Source organism: Aquarana catesbeiana, linkage group LG04, assembly GCF_042186555.1.
Source record: "Aquarana catesbeiana isolate 2022-GZ linkage group LG04, ASM4218655v1, whole genome shotgun sequence".
Taxonomy (NCBI): domain Eukaryota; kingdom Metazoa; phylum Chordata; class Amphibia; order Anura; family Ranidae; genus Aquarana; species Aquarana catesbeiana.
The window spans coordinates 613963266-613975783 of NC_133327.1; positions in this window are offsets into that span (position 1 = coordinate 613963266).

Here is a 12518-nt window from a genome sequence, read left to right on the forward strand (position 1 = left end):
GGGCACCTGAGAAGAAATGGATCAGGATTGCTCTGTGCAAAACCATTGCAAAGAGCAAGTAGGTATAATATATATATATATTTTTAAACATAAGCTTTTAATGTTACTTTAAGCTGGCCATAGATACATAGAATTTCGAACAAAACATTCTTAGGAAAAGAATGTTCTAAGAAAGTTTGTTCTCTTTTGTAATCATTAGTGGTGTCAACAAAACAACATTCGTTTTCGATTGCAGTGATGAGAAAATTCAAAGGAGCAGAATGGAAAATGTTTCTAGAACCAAGGAATTTCTAAGTTTTCATTTGGTAAAGTTCATTGATACAATCTGGAGAACATTTTCGGTATGAATTGTCCTAAGACTTTTCCGAAGAACTTTAGTTTGAAATTCTATCTTTGGCCAGCTTTTGTGTGTTAGGGCTGGGTCATGAAAAAATAGATGAACCCTGCATCCCTTGTTTTCCTATAACTTTGAATCAGCACTTTTAGCCATTAGATGGTGGTTTACATATGGCAAGAATATTATCTCCTCAGAATCTTAATGACCCATATGCCAACAAGTACATATTCTGCACATTAAAGACCTGGGGAGATCTTAACAGGTAAAAATTGTTTACTACAATAGCTGCATTTATATACAGCATAGGCATCCAAAGATATGAAACATTTTTTGGCTAAATCCAGCATTCTTCTTCAAAACTGTGGGAAAAAGAGATAATCCATATGCAATGATTAGTTTTATGAACACACACAAGCTAGATAGTGTCAGGGAGGTTTTAGATGCTGTCACAGAGCCAGTACTTGGCGGAGCGTTACATTTACTGCCAAACAATGCATTCCAAAACAATAAGACACATGGGTAAATAACTATTCACAATACATGCGATTTATGTGAGGGCTTGGGCAGACATATATGAGCACTACTGCACTAACAGATATTAAAGGCGATGATGATATGATTATGGTGGTAGTAGCACTAGTGGACAGGAGTGTTTAGCCTAGACCATCAAAATGTTCCTAGATAACTCAGAATTTCCCTTTCTTTAAAAAAACCTCCTCCTGATGCTCTTTGCACAGATTAATGCTATGGTCACCTTTAAACACACGTAAACCCTAGGTGAATGGCATTTAGTATGCTAATGCACAGTGCATCATAAACAAATTACATTTTTTTGGAATAAAAATATTTTTTCATCTTTAAATCCATCTTGGTTCTGTTGATCTCCTCTTTTTAGACACTTCTCTTCTACATGTGTAGCCATGGCTCCCTTAGGAGCTGCGGAGATGTTTGAGCTCTCCTACCCTTTACGGTGATGACCTGCCTTGCTAATAGACCCAACAACATACAAATACACCAATGGTAATAAATAAGATTTAATAAATAAAAATAAATCCTGTGATAAATGAATTGGTGAATAGAAATTTTGCTTGTTCCTGTTAGTTTCCTGTGAATTAGCCCCATTGCAGAGCACTAGGCAAAAGGAGAAAGGAGCGACTCTACCAGCAACAACAATAACACTGTTTTGTAAAAGAATGCAAATAGCAATGTGATCAATCTGTAATATTAAGGCCATATCTAGCAACTGGCCAGTGGAGTTATTAAAAACTAAGTCTGCTGGCTGTGGGGCCCTTTAAGTTGATGGTGGAGTGCTAATTTTCGAGACAAGGGTATCAGTAATCCACTAGAAAAAAGAATCTCCCACAGCAGCCCAGGGTGAATAAAGATATCACCTGAAAGAAGTCCCTTTTAAATAGAGGCCCATTGGCAGCAAACAGGATCTAGAAGGAACCAGCAAGATCAGTACACACAGGGAAGGCCAAAGGCTTCTCACCACTCCGAATGAATTGCTGACAGCAGTTTGTATTCCAATAACTGTCTCAGTAGACTGGATGGCAATGGATGCAATCTATGGTACAGTAATCAGAGCAAGTACCATCCTTATTCGGTTATATGCTTGTTTGTGTTCTCTTCCTGTTCTATGATAAAAAGGCATGTAATGCATTTCTCCATGAAAGTAAAGCTAATTGCTGAAACAAGAAGCTTCCGGGTCTTAATTATTCAATAACCTGCTAATAAATCTGACTTCAGCTGATACCAGTACAGCTCTCCTCAAGTCTCTAACAATATGGCTACCACTCCTCCTGAACTGAGGACACTTACTCCTCTCACCTGTGCTCTGTCATTCACCAGCAAGGAGGGAAAGACGAGCCCTAGTGAGGTTGCAGCCTCTTGCTCAATCTGTTGTAGTTTACTTATGCTGTGGGGCCATCCATAGATATGTGCATCTGCTTGTAGACAATAGTTCTGCTTTAAACACACAAAACATCAGTTAATTCATTTTTTTAACTATGAGCAAGTTTACAAGAACATTTCTCTAATTTACATAGGCACTTAAGTAAAAAAAAAAGGCTTTGAAGGTTTCACAGGGGTCAGAGCCTAACTGTAAAACCTTTTCTTTTGTTTGTAAAACCAATGATCAATTTCATGACGCATTGGAACATGGCTCTTTACCCTGATGGCTGATACTCCTATTCTTTAAAGTACAGTAATCTGCCTAAGGAGTCATCTAATGTAGAAAAGAGGGGACCATTCAGGTCAACCAAGTCTTACAAATCCAGGTCTTACAAATCCAGGATCAGCTTCGGCCTAATCTCCTGCCATAGACCATGTCCCTCTGACAGGTTTCACCTGAATAGGGCTTGATTAAGCCCTATTGGGGTGACACTTCAGTGGCCGTGGTCTATGGGAGGAGATTGAGCTGAAGCTGATCCTGGATTTGTAAAACTTGGTTGATGTGAATGGTGTGCGGTCCCCTCTTTTTTACATCAATTGACTGCCTACTGAGCTGGATGTACTCCATTTGGGCTCCTGCACCTGGCAGTGGTGATTAGAGCTGGCAGGTGAATTATACAGGGCTTTAAGCTGTGCTTGTTTATTAGTTTGTTAAGGAGTCCAAGGCTCCGTGCACAGTGGTGTCTCCAGCTTTCATATTTAGGGGGGGCACATGGGGGGACAGGGACAAAAGTAGGGGGCAACTATAAAATGCAATTATATATATGTACGGGCCCTTTCAAATGTTCTGCAGTGAGCTCCCTTCCTACTGTATTGGGGCCCCCCGGGGTGGCAGAAAACAAGAGATATATGTCACCAGCATACCAAGAAAATATAAGTGTCCAAAGCAGTGGGAGAACTATCAGGGCTGCAAAGGTTGTCTTGTCACCGGGCCCTGGTGTTCTGCCACTGTGGGGTTCCCCAGCCTCCTCTTGCTGTCCTGCCCCTGCTATTGACAGTGCTGGTCTGGCATCTCTTGGAATTTACAGGCTGGTTCTCCTGTCCTAAGGACAGGAGAAATCAGTCTGTTTTTTCAGTAATTGAGAGTCCTGGTGGAGTCCTTCCTGCAACTAGCTCTTCTACCTGCCAATGAGGATGCAGGGGAAGGAGCAGATCGGGCGGCTGTGGTTGTGTGAGCGCTTGCATTATGCAGTGTCAGTGAGCAGAGGGAGGGGGGAGGAATTGCCCGCAGGAGCTGACTGGGGACGCTCTTCCTCTCAATAGAGACTGTGTTACTCCAGCGGCAGCCCGAGTAAGATGCGGCACATCCGCTACGAATGCAAACAAAAAGACATTGCATTTTTGTAAAAAAAATAATAATTTTTTTTAAATTGGGGGGGCACATGGTGGGGCACAGCATAATGTTGGGGGGGTCAGGGCCCCCTCTGGCCCCCCTCCTAGGGACGCCATTGTCCGTGCACACTAGAATTTTTTTAAGCTCCTAGAAGCTGTTATTAGCATTTTTTTGCTCCTAGAAGCTAAATAGTGTTATCCTATGTGTCCATGCACACCACTTTAGGCTATTAGCATTTTTTAAACTTCAGCATCTAGGAGCAGAAAAAAATTATTTTTGTCGAGTTTCTTGAGACGTTTTTCCAGCAGAAACGCTCCTAAACGCTGCTAAACACTCCTAAACGCTACTAATAGGGTTTTTTGAGCTTTTCAGAACTGCAAAAACGCTAATAAAATGCTAATGCACCTAAACGCTACTAACATGCTACCACAAGAAGCTATTACCAGCATTTCTTTTTTTATCCAGCGTTTTCTTAGCTTTAAAAAAAATTGCTAGTGTGCAAGGAGCCTCAATTCTGCCTCTTGACCTCATTTAAAATTATATTTGGCCTACTGTATGCTGCCTAAACAATACAACTTGCTGTAGAAAGACAGCAGTAAAGCTCCAGATAGAACAGGGTGCAGGTATGAATTGTATCAGTCACCCCTGCTCTTTTTTTCTCTTTTTCTCTGGTGCTACAGGCACTGCTTCTTAGGCTAATATGGCATTTTAGCTAATGTACAAGGGACTATGACAATTTATTATGAATAACGTAAGTCATCTCTTGACCTGAAGCAATGGATACGGGCTCCTACTTACTCCAACGGCAACAACCTTGACCTTGTCTTCTCCCATCTGTTCACTTTGCAACCTCTCCAACATTCTTCTCCCACTCTCTGATCACCACCTTTTTAGTTTCGCTCTCTTCTGGTCTTCCACCTCCTCTCCCTCCAACCACCTAACAGTTACCCGTAGAAACCTTCGCCACCTCAACCATTCTCTTCTCTACTCTGTTATTGACCACCTCTAAGACAAAATCTCACTCCTGTCTTGCTCCAACCTAGCCACTTTTGTCTACAACAGCTCACTGTCATCCTCCCTAGAAAAGCCCCCCCCCCCCACTACACACAGAATCAGGCCCCGACCGCTAAAATCCTGGCAAACAGGCAAACAGACAACACCAGAAGTCTCAGAAAATGTAGTCGCGCTCTTGAGAGTCTGTGGTGTAAGACTAAATCCCAGGAAGTCTTCAACCAATATAAATCTGCCCTCCTAAAATACTACTCCTGCCTCCACACTTGCAAACAGACCTATTTTATCACGCTCATTAACATATTATCACCCAGTCCCCGTTAACTCCTCTCTACCTTTAACACTCTACTCTGTCCTCCACTGCTTCCACTCACTAACTCACTCACTGTCCAGGAGATCACCAATCACTTAAAAAATAAGATTGATAAATATCATAAGGAGATCTCAAATGCGCAGAAACCTCCCCCACTCAACACCCCATGTCCACAGGTACAATCATTACTTCCCTCATTCAACCCTGCTAGTATTAACAAGGTTGCTAAAATTTTTTCTAACACCCACCTAACCATCTGCCCCCTCGCAAATGCTGTGCTCACCCTCTGACTCTATTTCCACACTCTCTAACTCACATTTTCAACCTCTCCCTCTCTTCTGGCATCTTCCCAACACTCTAAAATATGTGCTAGTCACCCCTATAATTAAAAAGCCCTCACTGTACCCCACCAATCTTAACAACCTACACCATAACCCCTTTCTCCTCCAAACTCCTTGAAAGACTGGTCTACAACCGACTGAGCGACCATCTGACAATAAACAAACTTCTTGACAGTGGCAGGTGTTTTTGGTTTTATTTGGGGGGGCAAACAACCACCCCCCCCAGTGGTAGGTCAGTCGGCGGTACCCCCCTCCCCCCGGCACTTACCCCATCTGGGTTGCGGGCTCCTATGGACAGCAGGCAGGTTGTGGGCAGCGGCTCCTGTGTCCTCTCCTCCATGGCTTCAACGGCTTCCATCATGCGGCTCCTCTCTCCTCCTCCTAGGCATCCAATAGGATTTCCTGTCCCTTCAGCCAATCAGGTGACGGGTCTCAAGACCCGCTTCCTGATTGGCCAGGAGAAGGATTAGTGTGGCGATAGCGAATATTAATTCGCTATTGTCACACATTTGTACTCTGCGCCTCGAGCCCACCATTTTTTGAAGCCTATTAGAGCCTCTGACTCTAATCACATGCTTCAAAAAAACACACCCCCACCATTGGAATCCATGAATCCAGCACCCTGTATGTAGATCAGGGGTTGTATGCATGGATGGGGGCGGCGCCCATGCATCCCTAATGGACAGGCCGCCACTGCTTCTTGATCCCCTTCAGTCTGGATTTCGCCCTCAACACTCCATGGAAACTGCTCTCCTTAAACTCACAAACGACCTACTAACGGCTAAAATCAACAGACACTATTCTGAACTATTTCTCCTGGACCTCTTTACTGCCTTTGACACAGTGGACCGCCCCCTCCTCAAAAAAACTCCACTCCTTTGGTCTCCGTGACTGTACTCTTCGCTGGTTCTCATCCTAGCTATCCCACCTCTCCTTCAGTGTCACTTCAACTCTATTTCCTCCTCTCCTCTTCCTTTCTCCATCGGGGTCCCCCAAGGTTCTGTACCTCCCCTTTTCTCAATCTACACCTCCTCTCTGGATCATGTTCGAGTCGAACGTAAGTTTGAATGGAACATCGGGTGTTCGCCTGTTCGCTGAACAGCGAACAATATGTGGTGTTCGCGGCAAATTCGAAAGCTGCCGGAACACCGTTAAAGTCTATGGGACACTAACATGAAAAATCAAAAGTGCTAATTTTAAAGGCTTATATGCAAGTTATTGCCATAGAAAGTGTTTGGGGACCTGGGTCCTGCCCCGAGGGACATGTATCAATGCAAAAATGTTTTTTAAAAACGGCCGTTTTTTCAGGAGCATTAATTTATCTTAATGCTTAAAGTGAAACAATAAAAATGAAATATTCGTATAAATAGTGTGCCTGGGGGGTGTCTATAGTATGCCTGTAAAGTGGCGCATTTTTCCCGTGTTTAGAACAGTATCACAGCAAAATGACATTTCTAAAGGAAAAATTGTCATTTAAAACTGATCGCGGCTGTAATAAATTGTTGGGTCTCTGCAATATAGATACAGATAATTGAAAAAAAGATCATGGGATCCCCCCTGTCCATTACCTTTGGGTCTGGTGGGAATATTAAGGAGAACCCCGAGTCAAAATTAAAAAAAGATTGCATGGGGGTCCCCCTAAAATCCATACCACACCCTTCGTGTCTGATATGGAAATTAAGGGGAACCCTGCGCCAATTTTTTTTTTTAAATGGCGTAGGGGTCCCCCCAAAATCCAAGGGGAACCCTGCGCCAAAATAAAAAAATGGCATAGGGGTCCCCCCAAAATCCATACCAGACCCTTATCTGAGCATGCAACCTGGCAGGGCGCAGGAAAAGAGGGGGGGACGAGAGAGCACCCCCCTCCTGAACCGTACCAGGCCACATGCCTTCAACATAGGGAGGGTGCTTTGAGGTAGCCCCCCAAAGCACCTTGTCCCCATGTTGATGGGGACAAGGGCCTCATCTCCACAACCCTTGCCTGGTGGTTGTGGGGGTCTGCGGGCAGGGGACTTATCGGAATTTAGAAGCCCCCTTTAAAAGGGGACCGCCAGATCCCGGCCTCCCCCCTGTGTGAATTGGTAACGGGGTACAAATGTAAGAGACAAGAAAGGGTACTGGGTGGGTAACAAAAATTCTGACTTTTAAGGCATGGAAACAATGGAGAGGTAATGGAAAGGCAATAATAAATACTTATAATATTATTTATTGAAAAAAGTACATGGTATATCATAAAGTTCAAAAAAGGTTAAAAACATGAAACGATAATTTGTACAGTGAGCCCTTGTGCGTCACGTCTACGCGTTTCGCCTTGAGGCTTCTTCAGGACACGATCAAGGTTTAGAGATGTGAAATATACAAAGACAGAGCAAATCTCACTATCTTGAAATGGAAATAAGCCTCCTGTACAGGTTCGCTACAATCGGAAGGTTTCCAAAAATGTAGGGTATTTATAGTAAATTAATTTCTAGTCTTTCAGTGTAGTACTGGCAGGGACAGATCTACATCTATGGTCCAAAAATAAAGTAACGCACGGTCCCGCCCCCCGTTATTTAAGAACCGTCAGACGAGGAGACGCCATCACACAGCGGGAGCCTCCCTCCATGCCAGCATGGGTGCGGAGCGGCCCGGAGAAGAAAATGAAGAAGAGAAGAGAAGAAGGAAGAAGAGATGAACATGAAGAGAAGAGCGGGAGCCTCCCCCCATGCCATGGGTGCGGAGCGGCCTGAGGAGAAGATAGAAGACGCCGTGGAGGAGATGCTGGACGAAAACGCCGGAGGAAGAACCAGAAGAACCAGAAGAAGAAGAAGATGAAGGAAGATAGAAGAAAAAAGAAGCATTTAAATAAAGGAATTGTCAAAAACTGTCTCTTGTCATTTTTAACATTTTTGACAGTTTTTTAGTGAAATGGTAGGGGTAAGTACCCCTTACCATTTCACACGGGGGGGGGGGGCGGGATCTGGGGGTCCCCTTGTTAAAGGGGGCTTCCAGATTCCGATAAGCCCCCCGCCCGCAAACCCCCACAACCACCGGCCAGGGTTGTGGGGATGTGGCCCTTGTCCTCATCAACATGGGGACAAGGTGTTTTGGGGGGCTACCCCAAAGCACCCTCTCAATGTTGAGGGCATGTGGCCTGGTATGGTTCAGGAGGGGGGGCCGCACTCTCGCCCCCCCCTCTTTTCCTGTGGCCTGCCAGGTTGCGTGCTCGGATAAGGGTCTGGTATGGATTTTTGGAGGAACCCCACGCCGTTTTTTTTTTTTTTTTTTTGGCGCGGGGTTCCCCTTAATATCCATACCAGACCTGAAGGGCCTGGTATGGAATTTAGGGGGACCCCCACGTCATTTTTTTTTTAAATTTTGGTTCGGGGTTCCCCTGTGGGGAATTCCCATGCCATTTTATCAATGAACTTCTATGTGTATTGTCGGCAATGCAATAGCCGCGAGTAGTTTAAATGGGTTTTTTCCTTCGAAATGTCGTTTTGCTGTCAGACTGTTCTAAACACAGGAAACATGCGCCCCTTTACAGGCATACTATAGATACCCCCCAGCTACGAAATTTAAAGGGATATTACACTTTTATTGTTTGACTTTAAGCATTATTAAAATCACTGCTCCTGAAAAAACGGCCGTTTTTAAAACTTTTTTTTGCATTGATCCATGTCCCCTGGGGCCGGACCCGGGTCCCCAAATACTTTTTATGACAATAACTTGCATATAAGCCTTTAAAATTAGCACTTTTGATTTCTCCCATAGACTTTTAAAGGGTGTTCCACGGCATTCGAATTTGCCACGAACACCCCAAATTGTTCGCTGTTCGGCGAACTTGCGAACAGCCAATGTTCGAGTCGAACTTGAGTTCGACTCGAACTCGAAGCTCATCCCTACTCCTAATGTGTCCACTTTCATATGATCCTTGAAAACTCTTCTCTTCAGAGAAGCCTATCTGGCCCCCACCTAACAACTGTACATTTATTTTCTCCATCAGCACATCCCCCACAGTTATTATCTCTTGTATCTCTTGATCTTCCCTCTTAGATTTTAAGCTCCAATGAGCAGAGCCCTCTGATTCCTACTGTATTAAAATGTATTGTATTTGTAGTGTCTTCCCTCAAGTTGTAAAGCACTGAGTAAACTGTCGGATAGATAAATCCCATATAATAATGATAATAAGTGTAGACATCATAGGTCAAAAATAACTTCTATAGCTGTTTACTTGAAATACTGTTCATATGTAAGCAGAGGTTAGTACCCCTTTTAGTGAGGTCCCTCTACTGGGTGGGTATAGTGGGTGCAGCTAGTATGTCCTATATAAGCTAGAGCCTAAAGATCCTAGGGCAGAGGGTGATAGGAATAGGCTACTCCGGTATACAAATATGTAAGCCTGTAGCTTGAGGAAGTGAATTCTTCAGGGTAGGCCCATAACAAGCTCATTTGGAGAATCCACTTATGGGGACCTGCAGTGAGTACAGTGGAAGAGTTGGACATTTGTTTGTGTTGGACATGCACTGTGCATAATATGTATGTCAGGTTTGGAAGTGTGGAGATGAAGGTTCTGATGCAAAGGACTGTACATTATGCTTCTGTCACAGTAAAATCGTTAAGAGGCTGAACAAGTGGACTTTTCTGGAGGAGGGCCTTAGGCCAGGAGAATGTGAGTAACCTAATATGGCGAGATTTCTTTCTGTTACAGATACGTGCGTACCCCATGATGCCCCTCCCATGATGGGAGGGGCCCCAGGCCAGTATGGTCATTGCTGGCGATGAATCAGAGGTCTGCTTACACATGTGCATTTTGATTATTGTGATTTTTCCCAACTAAATCCACCAGAACATAGAAAAGGTTAATGTCATAATTTACAAATCTGTAACTATTACCAAAAAAAATAAATATTAAAATACACCTTAAAGCAAATTGGAAATACTTTCCCATTGGAACAATGAATTTATTGTACAGCTTAAAGTCAAGGAATTATTTAAGGAAATGAATGCATTGTTTTGTGTCAATAGTTATTTAATTTGCCTAGCAAGTAAATTTTGGAACATATTTCAAACATAAAAAAACGTCTTTCATCTCGGTTTTTATGATTTCCTCTAAGAAAAAGTATATACTTCATTGCCATTCCTTTGTTAAAGTAAAAAGGTATTTCCTGTACTGTGCGTGCTTGAAAATTATACTAGGAGTGAACCAAAGATTTTTAGTGAGTGCGCACCCTTTTTACTTAAACTACAGTATACTCATATGCATAGTATCCCTTGTATCTCTGAAACAGCTATAAAAGGAATAGTAGGTTATCTGAATGTTGGGAAAAGAGGCAAATACCATAATAATGGTTTGTTGGTCAACGTTATTAATAGAAAAGTGTCCGAAAAATGAATCGTCCTTATTGCCTGTGGCAGCTAATTGCATAAGACTCAGTGCACACCTATGCGTTTTTTGATGCTTTTTGCAGAAACGCACTAAAATTCATTTAACATACATTCACATCTATGCTTTTTTCAACCACTGCCACTGCATTTTTAGAAAGGGTCAGGGACTTTTTTAAAACGCAAAATGGTGCTTTTTTTGTTTCTTGGTTCAATAGACTTCAATAGAGAAGCTGCAGAAAATATGTAGTGCATTTTTTCTGTGAATTTGCAGCAAATTGCGTTTTTTCAAATTGCCTAACAACAAATTCACCAACAAAAAAAGCATAAAAAATGCAAAAGGTAAATCGCAGCAAAATTGTGGTAAAATCATGTGTGCAAAAACACAAAAAACACTGCAGAAACTATCAAAAGCAAACTACAAAGGTGTGAACCGAGCCTTATTCCTTCCCTTGCCCTAGCACATTGTGAGCAGTGCTTAGTCCATATGACTTAATACCATAGATTCCTTGTGTATGCAAAACTGTCTGCATCTAATGCCGTGTACACACGACCGGACTTTTCGTCGGACTCAACTCTGAAGGACTTTTCAACGGAGTTCCGACGGAGTTCCAATGAGATGGGCTTGCCTACACACGATCACACCAAAGTCCGATCATTTGACGTACGACCGGACTAGAATAAGGAAGTTCATAGCCAGAAGCCAATAGCTGCCCTTGCGTCCTTTTTTGTCTGTCGGACTAGCATACAGATGAACGGATTTTTTCGATCGGACTCGAGTCCATCGGAAAGATTTGAAACATGTTCTATTTCTAAAGTCCGACAGATTTTTCGACAGAAAAGGTCCGATGAAGCCCACACAATCGAATTGTCCGACGGAAAAGTCCGGTCGTGTATACACGGCATTAAGGTATTGAACAGGCTGCAGAAGTACAAGGCAGAAGCACCTGCACACACCTTTACCATGACTCCTCCAGTTACAGTGATGTCCAGGATCCCAGGCTACATCAGCATGCTGGTTTTAACACATCCTGATAGTACTGAAGGCCGGCCTGCTCCCATCTGTCTCTTTCATGTTTCTAGTTGCTGATCACTATGGTAGGTGGCAATGGCGGCCCTTCCTAATTCATGCGCCCAGCCCCTAATCTACATGCAGGGCGCCAGATGCATGGATTTCAACTTTTTTCTTTTAAGCATGTGCCTAGAGCCTGAGGCTCTAATTGCCTTCAAAAAAGGGTTGTCTCAGGGACAGAGAACTGTGCCCCGAGCACACCCACTTTTGTGACAATAGCGACTTAATATTCGCTATTGTCTTCCTGCTTTTCTTCCTGGCCAATCAGGAAGTGGGCCATGAGACCCAATTGGTCAGGGAGTCTCAGAACCCACTTCCTGTTCGGCTGGGAGGAGAAGCAACGGGCCCGGAGTGAGGAGCAAGATCCCTGTCATCTGCCTCCTAAGGTAAGAAAGCCTCTGTCCATCCGTCTCCCGCACGGGGGGGAGGGGGAGCACAAAAGTCACCTAAGGATATTGTGAGCACTCAAGTCACCACTAGATTGCCATATATCTGAACATTGCCGGACTCATACCTCACATGAACTGTTAGTTATTCACTTATATGTGAACCCAATTTCCACCACTGTAACGGACTCATATATGCCTTTGAAGTTGGACTTTACTTTGGTATTTTGGCATATTTCATGTATCAGGGTATTATGCTTGAAATTCTGACATGATATTCCTGGCAGTGGCTTATTTTATTCTATTTTCACTGTGTTATAATTAATCTTCACTGTGCTATTTTGTTAGTTGGTTGCACTACTACTAGGCACTTATTATTTGTTACACTATTTAATTATGTTTTATTTG